At 44.7% G+C, this 8,473-nt stretch overlaps 2 non-coding genes across 2 annotated transcripts; both read left to right on the plus strand.

Moving 5' to 3' along the window:
- Nucleotides 1-2,535: 2,535 nt before the first annotated feature.
- Nucleotides 2,536-2,606, plus strand: TRNAG-GCC (transfer RNA glycine (anticodon GCC)). The gene has a single exon. It is a non-coding gene; the product is annotated as a tRNA-Gly (tRNA).
- Nucleotides 2,607-7,222: 4,616 nt separating this feature from the next.
- On the plus strand, nt 7,223-7,293 carry TRNAG-GCC (transfer RNA glycine (anticodon GCC)). The gene has a single exon. It is a non-coding gene; the product is annotated as a tRNA-Gly (tRNA).
- Nucleotides 7,294-8,473: the final 1,180 nt, after the last annotated feature.

Here is an 8,473-nt window from a genome sequence, read left to right on the forward strand (position 1 = left end):
GTGGTTGCAGTCGGAATCGTCATCATCGTAGCAGGCCAGACCAGAGCCCCCTGTATTTTTCATAGTGGGCGCATTTGAAGCATCCTGGCTAATCCTGGCCCGCTGCATTGTAACTTCACCCGGTGTTGGACCTTGCGCTGTGCCCCAACAAATTTTGGCTACATCGTGCCAAAATAGCACACGCGCTTTCGAGAAGCTTGCAGGAAAAGCAACCTCTCCAATGCACGCAACTCTTCGCAATAGACAAAGTTTGTAGGGCCGCAGCGCCGTGGGTAACCGCGTTTTAGAAAGTACAAAAGCTGATATGAACATTATTTACGGTGGGCTACACGCCTCTCAACAATTAAGGAGCCTAACAGTAAAAGTATTAGTTAATCAGCCTGCTAGTTAGCACGTCTTACTGCATTATGATGTATTATACCGCTGACAATGCTATGTTGAAAAATCACTCCTTTAATTTAAAAAGCCTATTTTTAAATATTGTGTAAAATATTAGGTGAAACACCCTGTATATGCATGTGCAATTGGCTTAAAGGTAACATCAGGACTGTGGAAGTACGTAATGGTTCCGCGGTTGACTATTGCGAAAGGGGTACTGTGCTTAAAACAGGTGTAGTGCACAAACTACAGATTACATGTCAGAAAACTCTGCACTCAATATTTTTAATGTTAAGTTAGTTCTGAAGGCAATTTTTTCGCATAACGACAGATTTCGCCATAACAATCAACATATTCGCAAATGGTACCTGCGAGCTAGGTTTTGTAGCTTTGCACTTTTTATTGTCAAAAATGGACCTCGTTCGTTTTCCGTGGCGGTCTTGGATACTAGGTGTGAGCGAAGGTCAATCTTTGGAAGCACGATTTTGCGACTCATCGGTAGAGTAGACCATTTCCATCAGTATGTTAGTAACAGTATACTGCAATATTCCACATGTGCCTCACAAATATGATTGTACAAGAGTACTGGACTTGAACCAAAGAATGATGGGAAGCTAGATGGCTGTTCACCTCGAAGCAAAACAGCACCGGTGTCTCGTCTTCCGCTTCTGAGTTCTTTGTGAAGATTGCGCAGTTTTGCTTCGTCAAGATTACCTCTAGGGGCCCATGGAAACACAACGAGCAAAGCTGCAGTGGAGGATATGGTTTGCTCGTCCTTTGATACACGGAAAAGAAAGAGCAAAATAATGTTTGAGGAAAGACTACGAAAAATTGGATAAGGGATTGGCAATCAAAGTCTATAGCTATTCGTAAAATAAAAACGCGGGCACGCATCAGAGTTAAAGGACAAGTAAGCTTACGACAGGCTATACGCAGGCAGCAACCCTGTTAGGGAAGTTATCACGAACACAAAAAAAAAACAAAAATTCGCGAAACCGATGCACCAGGGTGGCGACAAAAAGTGGGGCAAAAGAGTCACTGCATTAACACACAGCTGGAAAAGGTGAAACCCGTAAGGAAACACCGTGCGATAAGTCCAGTCGTAACCTTTTATTTGGGACTAAATCAGCTAGCCTTAGAAGCAGGGGAGCAGAAGCGTTAACAGGGAGCTGATATTTGTGCATCAAGCGGGAGCAGTGTCGAAAACATTAAACATTTTCTTTTAATCGGTAAAGCTATCCAGGTATCAGAAAACGCATGATGAGGTTGTCATTAGTTTTTGGTTTTACTAATAGTGAAAGGAAACTTTACACATCCACAGTAGAGACGAGCAAGAGAAGACCATAGTACTGGTGGTGTAGAATCGGAATAGAGAAATTGCGTTAATCTTCGTAGAAATCACAGTTGTATAGCTTAGAAATATGAAAAATATCATTAACAGGGAAAAAGTAAACAGGATGGGAATCAGAGTTTAAAAGGAAGATCCATCCATCCATCTATCCATCCATCCATCCATCCGTCTGTCCGTCCGTCCGTCCGTCCGTCCATCCATCCATCCATCCATCCATCCATCCATCCATCCGTCCATCCATCCATCCTTCCGTCCGTCCATCCATCCACCCATCCACCCATCCACCCATCCATCCATCCGTCCATCCATCCACCCATCCATCCGTCCGTCCGTCCATCCGTCCGTCCATTCGTCCATCCATCCACCCATCCATCCATCCGTCCATCCGTCCGTCCATCCGTCCGTCCATTCGTCCGTCCATCCGTCCGTCCATCCGTCCGTCCGTCCGTCCGTCCATCTGTCCTTCCGTTCATCCTTCCATCCATCCGTCATCATCCGTGCAGTGACCTACATAGACTTGCGTAACAAGTTGCGCTATCAAGAGACGGTCAGTAGACCTTCCTGACGTCGGCGTCGGTGGTTCACTTCGGTCGAATGGTTCTTCATCTAAGAGACGTGTATGCCCAGACTGAGTACGAACCGGAGTGGCACTCACTATTAGTGATGTGCTCTGCACTGCCCCTTTTCTAGTGCATGGTCTTTTCAATATGTATTGTTTACCACTGTTTTCATAATGGCTTGTATATAGTTCATGTACATAGAAAATTACATCACTGTAATAAATACCATGCTGAAGAAAAAAAAAAGCGTCGGTGGTTCAGTGGTAGAATACTCGCCTGCCACGCGGGTGGCCCGGGTTCGATTCCCGGCCGACGCATGTTTCATTTTTTTCGCCGCAGTGGTCTCGGCCCGAGGAGTCGCCGAAGCACAAAAGCGTCCGGCATCTAAAGCAGCCCCAGGGTCCATCGTCGTCCTGCTTCCTCTCCTTCCCCCCTCCCCACCCCTCACTTTGTTCTTTCATGAATCATTAAAGTTGTTTACTGTATCATTTGAAAACGCGAGACCACACGCCACACCTCTTAAAGGTGCACTGATGAGGAATCTGAACTCGTCTTTTTGCCGCGGGAACTCGACCTGCACGTTCCCAGCATTCTTAGAAACTTCGACTTATTGCCCTGTGTGGCCGATTTACCTACTTAAATCGGATTAACGTCCGGCTCTCACCTTTTTTTTTTTTAATTCACTCCGCACGGTGGGCGGAGTCGACCAACGCGGGGAGTGCCTTTCAGCCAGCTCCGTGGAGGCTTTGATTTCGCTTTTTTTTGTTTTTAGGTTTCCATGAATCAATAGTTTCATTCGCAGATAATATAGCCGCAAAATAAGCCCGCAGAAACAAAAACACGCGCGGGCTATGTGCTTATATGGATTACTACGTGTTACTCCGCCGATGGCAGAACGGCAAGCCGCCACGGAGCTGACTGAAAGGCACTCCACGCGTTCGTCGACTACGCCCACCGTACGGGGAGAATTAAAAAAAAAAAGCCGGGAGTCGGACGTTAATCCTATTTAATTAGTGAAGTCGGCCACACAGGGCAATAAATCGGAGTTTCTAAGAATGCTGGGAACGTGTAGATCGAGTTCCCGCGGCAAAAAAGACGAGTTCAGATTCCTCTTCTTTTAAGATTCCTTTAAGAGAGAAGCGATGTGAGAGCCCTGATAGAATCTGGCAGCTGCTGGGCCAATGTGCTGATGCCATATATCTTCCGCTCCACGGAGGCATGTGTACAAGCGGGTTCAAGTACCATACTAGTCAAGGTACTGCGAACCGGAGATGTAAATGGGACACGAACACGGATTAAAAATTTGAAATTCTAATGCCTGTAAATGCATTAGTGGTCTACTTGGTCGGTAGATGTTTAGCATGGTAAACCTTGCCTGCAGTCCTCGTGATTTTCTGAATAGAGAGACGAGCTGCCCGCCAATAAATCTGCAATGTCACTTTTGTATATTTACTTTACCTGCCGACAGTATTAGTCGCTGATTTCGGTTGGGTCCTTCCCACTGGAAAGCCAACGCGTTCGGGATTGTTTTGTGATGTATGCATATTTTGTCGAGTGCCGACAATTGGAAGGAGACTGAAAATTTGACTGCAATTCGAACTGATGAACTAGGGACTGGACTGTTGCACTGCGGTTCGCGGGTAACCGCCCTGCACTCAGCTAGCATTCAACAGAAAGATTTAGAACAGGGAACCCATATTTACGCGCTCCTGTTTCCACTCTACACCTCACACCTGCGCTATGTACGCACGAAAGTATTAGTGTTTACTCATGCCCTGAACGCACCTTTTTCCAAGGAATCTCTGAAATATGTGGGAGTGCCTTCATTTCGTGAGGTAAAATATTCACAACAATTTGAAGCGGTTTGAATGGAAGGAAAGTTGGCGGGTGAAATTAAATGCTTCATTCGGTACGAACCACCTTCTAAATAGAAGAAAAATCAGCACAGGTTGTTATGGTTCACAATATAAAGCTAAAGATGGCACCAAGACAAAAGAGAGTGAGCAAAACGGGTTTGGAAAACTGCCGTCCCATCCAATTGTGCTTCCTTTAGCAAAGGTTGCTGAGAATGAAATGTTTTTCGGTTGAGCAGTTTTTCACCCCGTATAACTTATTCACAAACTAGCAATATGGATACATGAATGAAAAATAAACAGCTAGCTTTGCTCAACGTTGTTTCAGTTTCAATTTAATATTATGAGGTATAATACATAATTCAATCCACATTAATAGTAGAGACGAGGGAACCAGAGTCGCAAGCTCCACTTAGCAATACCTTATCGAGGGTTCCAAAGTCGCATACTGAAATGGGACCCTTGATAAGGTATTGCAAAGTAAAACAAAGCATTTCAACAAAGGAGCATAAACAGAACTGGATCCTGCCGGGGATAAAAAGAAGAAAAGGAGAAAGTATTCAGTGCAGATAACAATGAGTACAGAACATACCGAAGCCAACGCGCTCAGCTGAAACTGGGTAGGATTGATATAGAAAAAAATTATGAATAGTACCATATATCGAAGCATTCAAACGAATCCAAAAAATAAAAATAAATATAACAAAAATTTAATACAATATGTTAAAAGTGAAATTGATTGAAACTGATGCACAAAGGCAAGAATAGGAGTCATATATCAAGGCATTCACAGCACATAGCAAGAAATAAAGACACTAAAAGGACCATCAAATGTCGGATATTAAAGCACTAGTGGTATGCACTTGTGGTCACTTTTAAATATGTGCAATGTTGATGCTGATTGAAATGAAAATATTAAATCAATCCATAATTTGTCCTGATATAGAGGCATAAAGACTAACAATGAGCCCATTTAATTTGACTAAAGCGTTACACATGTGAAACCACGACGGATTATTGCCAAAACTTGAATACTACGGAATTCGAAGAACTCTGGTAGAACTACTTCAAACATAAGTGTGTGTGCAATCGCGAACAATACGGAGCTGGTAATAAATCCGCATCTTCGCGACAAACAACTAGTGATGGAGTTCAGCAGGGTTCCCTCCTCAGCCCTTCTCTATATTTAACACAAACTTATGATCTTATATACTACGTACATATATCGTTAATTATTTCGTGGGCTCGACAGATGTATACTCGTAGCCAGGGCTGGGCAAGATACTTCAAAATAGTATCTTCGATACGATACTCGATACCTTTGAAGATTCTATCTCCGATACCGATACAAGATACAGAACCGAAATCGATTTTCGATACAGATGCTCGATACTGTATCGTCGATACTTCGATACATCACTAAAATATCAAATATAATACAGGTTATATTACGACTAGCGAAGTTTACATGACTGAAATCATTGTCTAATAATGCCGGTAATATAACTGGCGAACTTAGGAAATGTACGCGTGGTTTCTGTAAGCTTTAGTGTATTTCTATAGAGTACTTTTCCTGAAAGGACTTATAAACGAATCCGACCGCATGGATCTGTTGAAGCTCCGCTGTCTGCGCAGTTGGCCTTGTTATAACTTTAATTTAGACTAAAGCCATGTATATGTTGAAGCGATCGCTTCCGCAAGCAGCCTAGCGAGAAATCATTTAAACCAAACAAAGTTCCTCATTCGAACCAATCTCTGAGCACTTGGCTATATGAATAAACCTGAAACATTTTCTGTTTTCGGTTCGATACTATAGAGTACTTACGCAATGGCCTGTGCCTTTGATCAAACTAAATGATCCAAGCTCCGTGCGCTTGGAAACCGAACAGTTAGTTTGCCAGTACTGCGATGACAAACTTCTGAAGCTGAAAACTATTCTTGAAAAACTAGAATGAAAGCAACAACAAGTAAAATGGCTGAACGTTTTTATTAGGCAAAAAGTATTCGTTACGTTTACTTGAGGGTCTTAAGTAAGAACATTTGCTTGAACCGCCGGTCCGAAAGAGCCCCGCGATGTGGGCGCGCCATGAGGGAGGCCAATGAAAAAAGCCAGGAGCAGACGAGCACGTTGCAGTATTATACTTGACGAAGGCGCCTCTTATCAGTGGATAAGAATGAAGCATAGCCACATCAACTCGAGGATCTTGTAAATAATTCAGAAACTGAAGCTTTGCTAACGCCTCCTGAGAGCTACGGCTGGTTATACCGCTTGTCTCTAGCTAGCTAGTTAGCTTTGACTCAAGTGCAACTCGTACTTAACTGCCACCAAGTTGTATCTGCATGAAAAGAATAGCGAACTCATCAGGCTAAAACAAAATTTCAAAAACGTAATTTGCCTTAATTTTATCCTTGCAATTTTCGTTTCGCTGAAATGTCCAGCGCCTAGTTTCATGCCGTAAGTGACAGTTAAAATCTCAAATATTAAGGCGTTAAAAGCAGTTAACCTATGAAAGTTTACGTACCTTAAGGTGAAGCTTGAAATTAGAAGTCGATGAGTAGGCACCGCTGATTGTTGTTTTACAAAATGAGCACATGGCCTTGACTTTGTCGTCATCAGATGACGTGGCAGTGAAATATTTTCCATCCAAGATGGCACACCGAAGTTCGTCAGCCATAGCTGCTGCTTATCCGCGCGTAACGCGGCAAGGGCTACTGGCGTATACCGCAAACTAGGAACACGTGCGAGGAGTCGCACTGAAATGGGACGGCGGACAGTCTGACGGCGCGGAAACGCCGATCCAGAAGTGGTAGCTTGGGAGTTGGCTACAAAGCAGTGAAGGTGATGCCGCCCGTCTTGTACTACCGCCTGAGGGAGGGCTTTTGCAGTTTTTTTTTTGTATCGAGTATCGTAAAATACTCGATACACTAAAAATGTATTTTCGATACCGATACTCCGATACTCTAGTTTTCAGCACGCGATACCTAATACCGATACACAAAATGTATCGAAAGATAGTATCGAAGATACATGTATCTTCGATACTGCCCATGACTGTGGGCAGTATGCCTGCGGAATATCCGCGTCGGTGGTTCAGTGGTAGAATACTCGCCTGCCACGCGGGTGGCCCGGGTTCGATTCCCGGCCGACGCATGTTTTTATTTTTGCGACACTAGATTTTACAAGAGGAAGGTGCAATCGTGTATATAAGTTTTGTCATCGAACGGTCACGCAGTTTGAGCCACAGTAACAGATCTGCCTAGCTGGTAGAGAGTTTCTAACGAAATATGTTTCCTTCACCCCGCAGAGAAAATTTTATAGCACACCTGCAGAGTCCTACTTTTCGAAGATCGCGGCGTTATCGTCCCTTCAAAGAGCAGCAGGGCGAGGAGTCAGTGGCATATGAGCGCGATTGGGTAGAAGAGCCAAGAGTCGAGGAGGGTGGGGGGTGTGGGGAGGAGGTTGCATGGCGGAACGGTGCCGATTATTGTGTATGCATAATGTCCATGCACGCGACTCTGCAGGTAAGCGGAAACACGCTGCGTATCGAGCACTAGGGTTGCTAGTGTTCGACACAGCATAGCATAACAAAATAACTGTTAAACCGCATTTCAGACAAGCTTTCCTCTCGTTGTTTCTGCGCTCGGATGTCAGCACTAGGCGGGCGCTGATCCAAACGAGGGGGAGCGCCGTGCTCGGGATGCTGCACGTAAGCGGAAGGTCAGCTACGGCCTCAGAACGCTGCCTGCAAAAGCGGTGGACGACAAGATCCCGAGTTCCAATTACATGGGCTGGCGACATCGAGGAAAAGCCAACCTCAGCTAACCGGGACAGAATCTTAGTTTGCATTGTTGCCAGCGCATGTCGCGTGGCGCACAACACTCAATATGCGCAGACGAAGGAGGCACTTTATGGTTGCGTCACCAAACAACGCCCCTAAGACACCTGAGTCCAGCAAGACGCCAAAATACATTGCCTGCGAGTCGGTTGTTCGACCTCCAGCAAAAAGTGTCCATGTTCCTGAGTGACCAGATCACTGACAGACTCCACGTCAAGGGGGTCTGTCATATGCACAAGTGACAAGAAAACCCTCTACTGTGGCCAATAGTGTGTCTCCGTCGGCATCTTTTGTCGGAGTTGTGCGTGCGTTGCGCAAAATAAGGAGCTCAAAACTCACGGTGTGCCTGAACTTCATGTTTTGTTTTCAGCCCTTCGTTCATATGTTCCAGCGATGCTGCCTGGTAACCTGAAGAGTTTCCTACAGCTGGTGCTTTCTTTTGAGTCCATGATTACCACCATCCCAGCGAACTTCCTTTCGATCTAATGTGGATGG

The sequence above is a fragment of the Amblyomma mixtum genome, chromosome 1 (assembly GCF_055824585.1).
Source record: "Amblyomma mixtum isolate Tamu chromosome 1, ASM5582458v1, whole genome shotgun sequence".
Lineage (NCBI taxonomy): Eukaryota > Metazoa > Arthropoda > Arachnida > Ixodida > Ixodidae > Amblyomma > Amblyomma mixtum.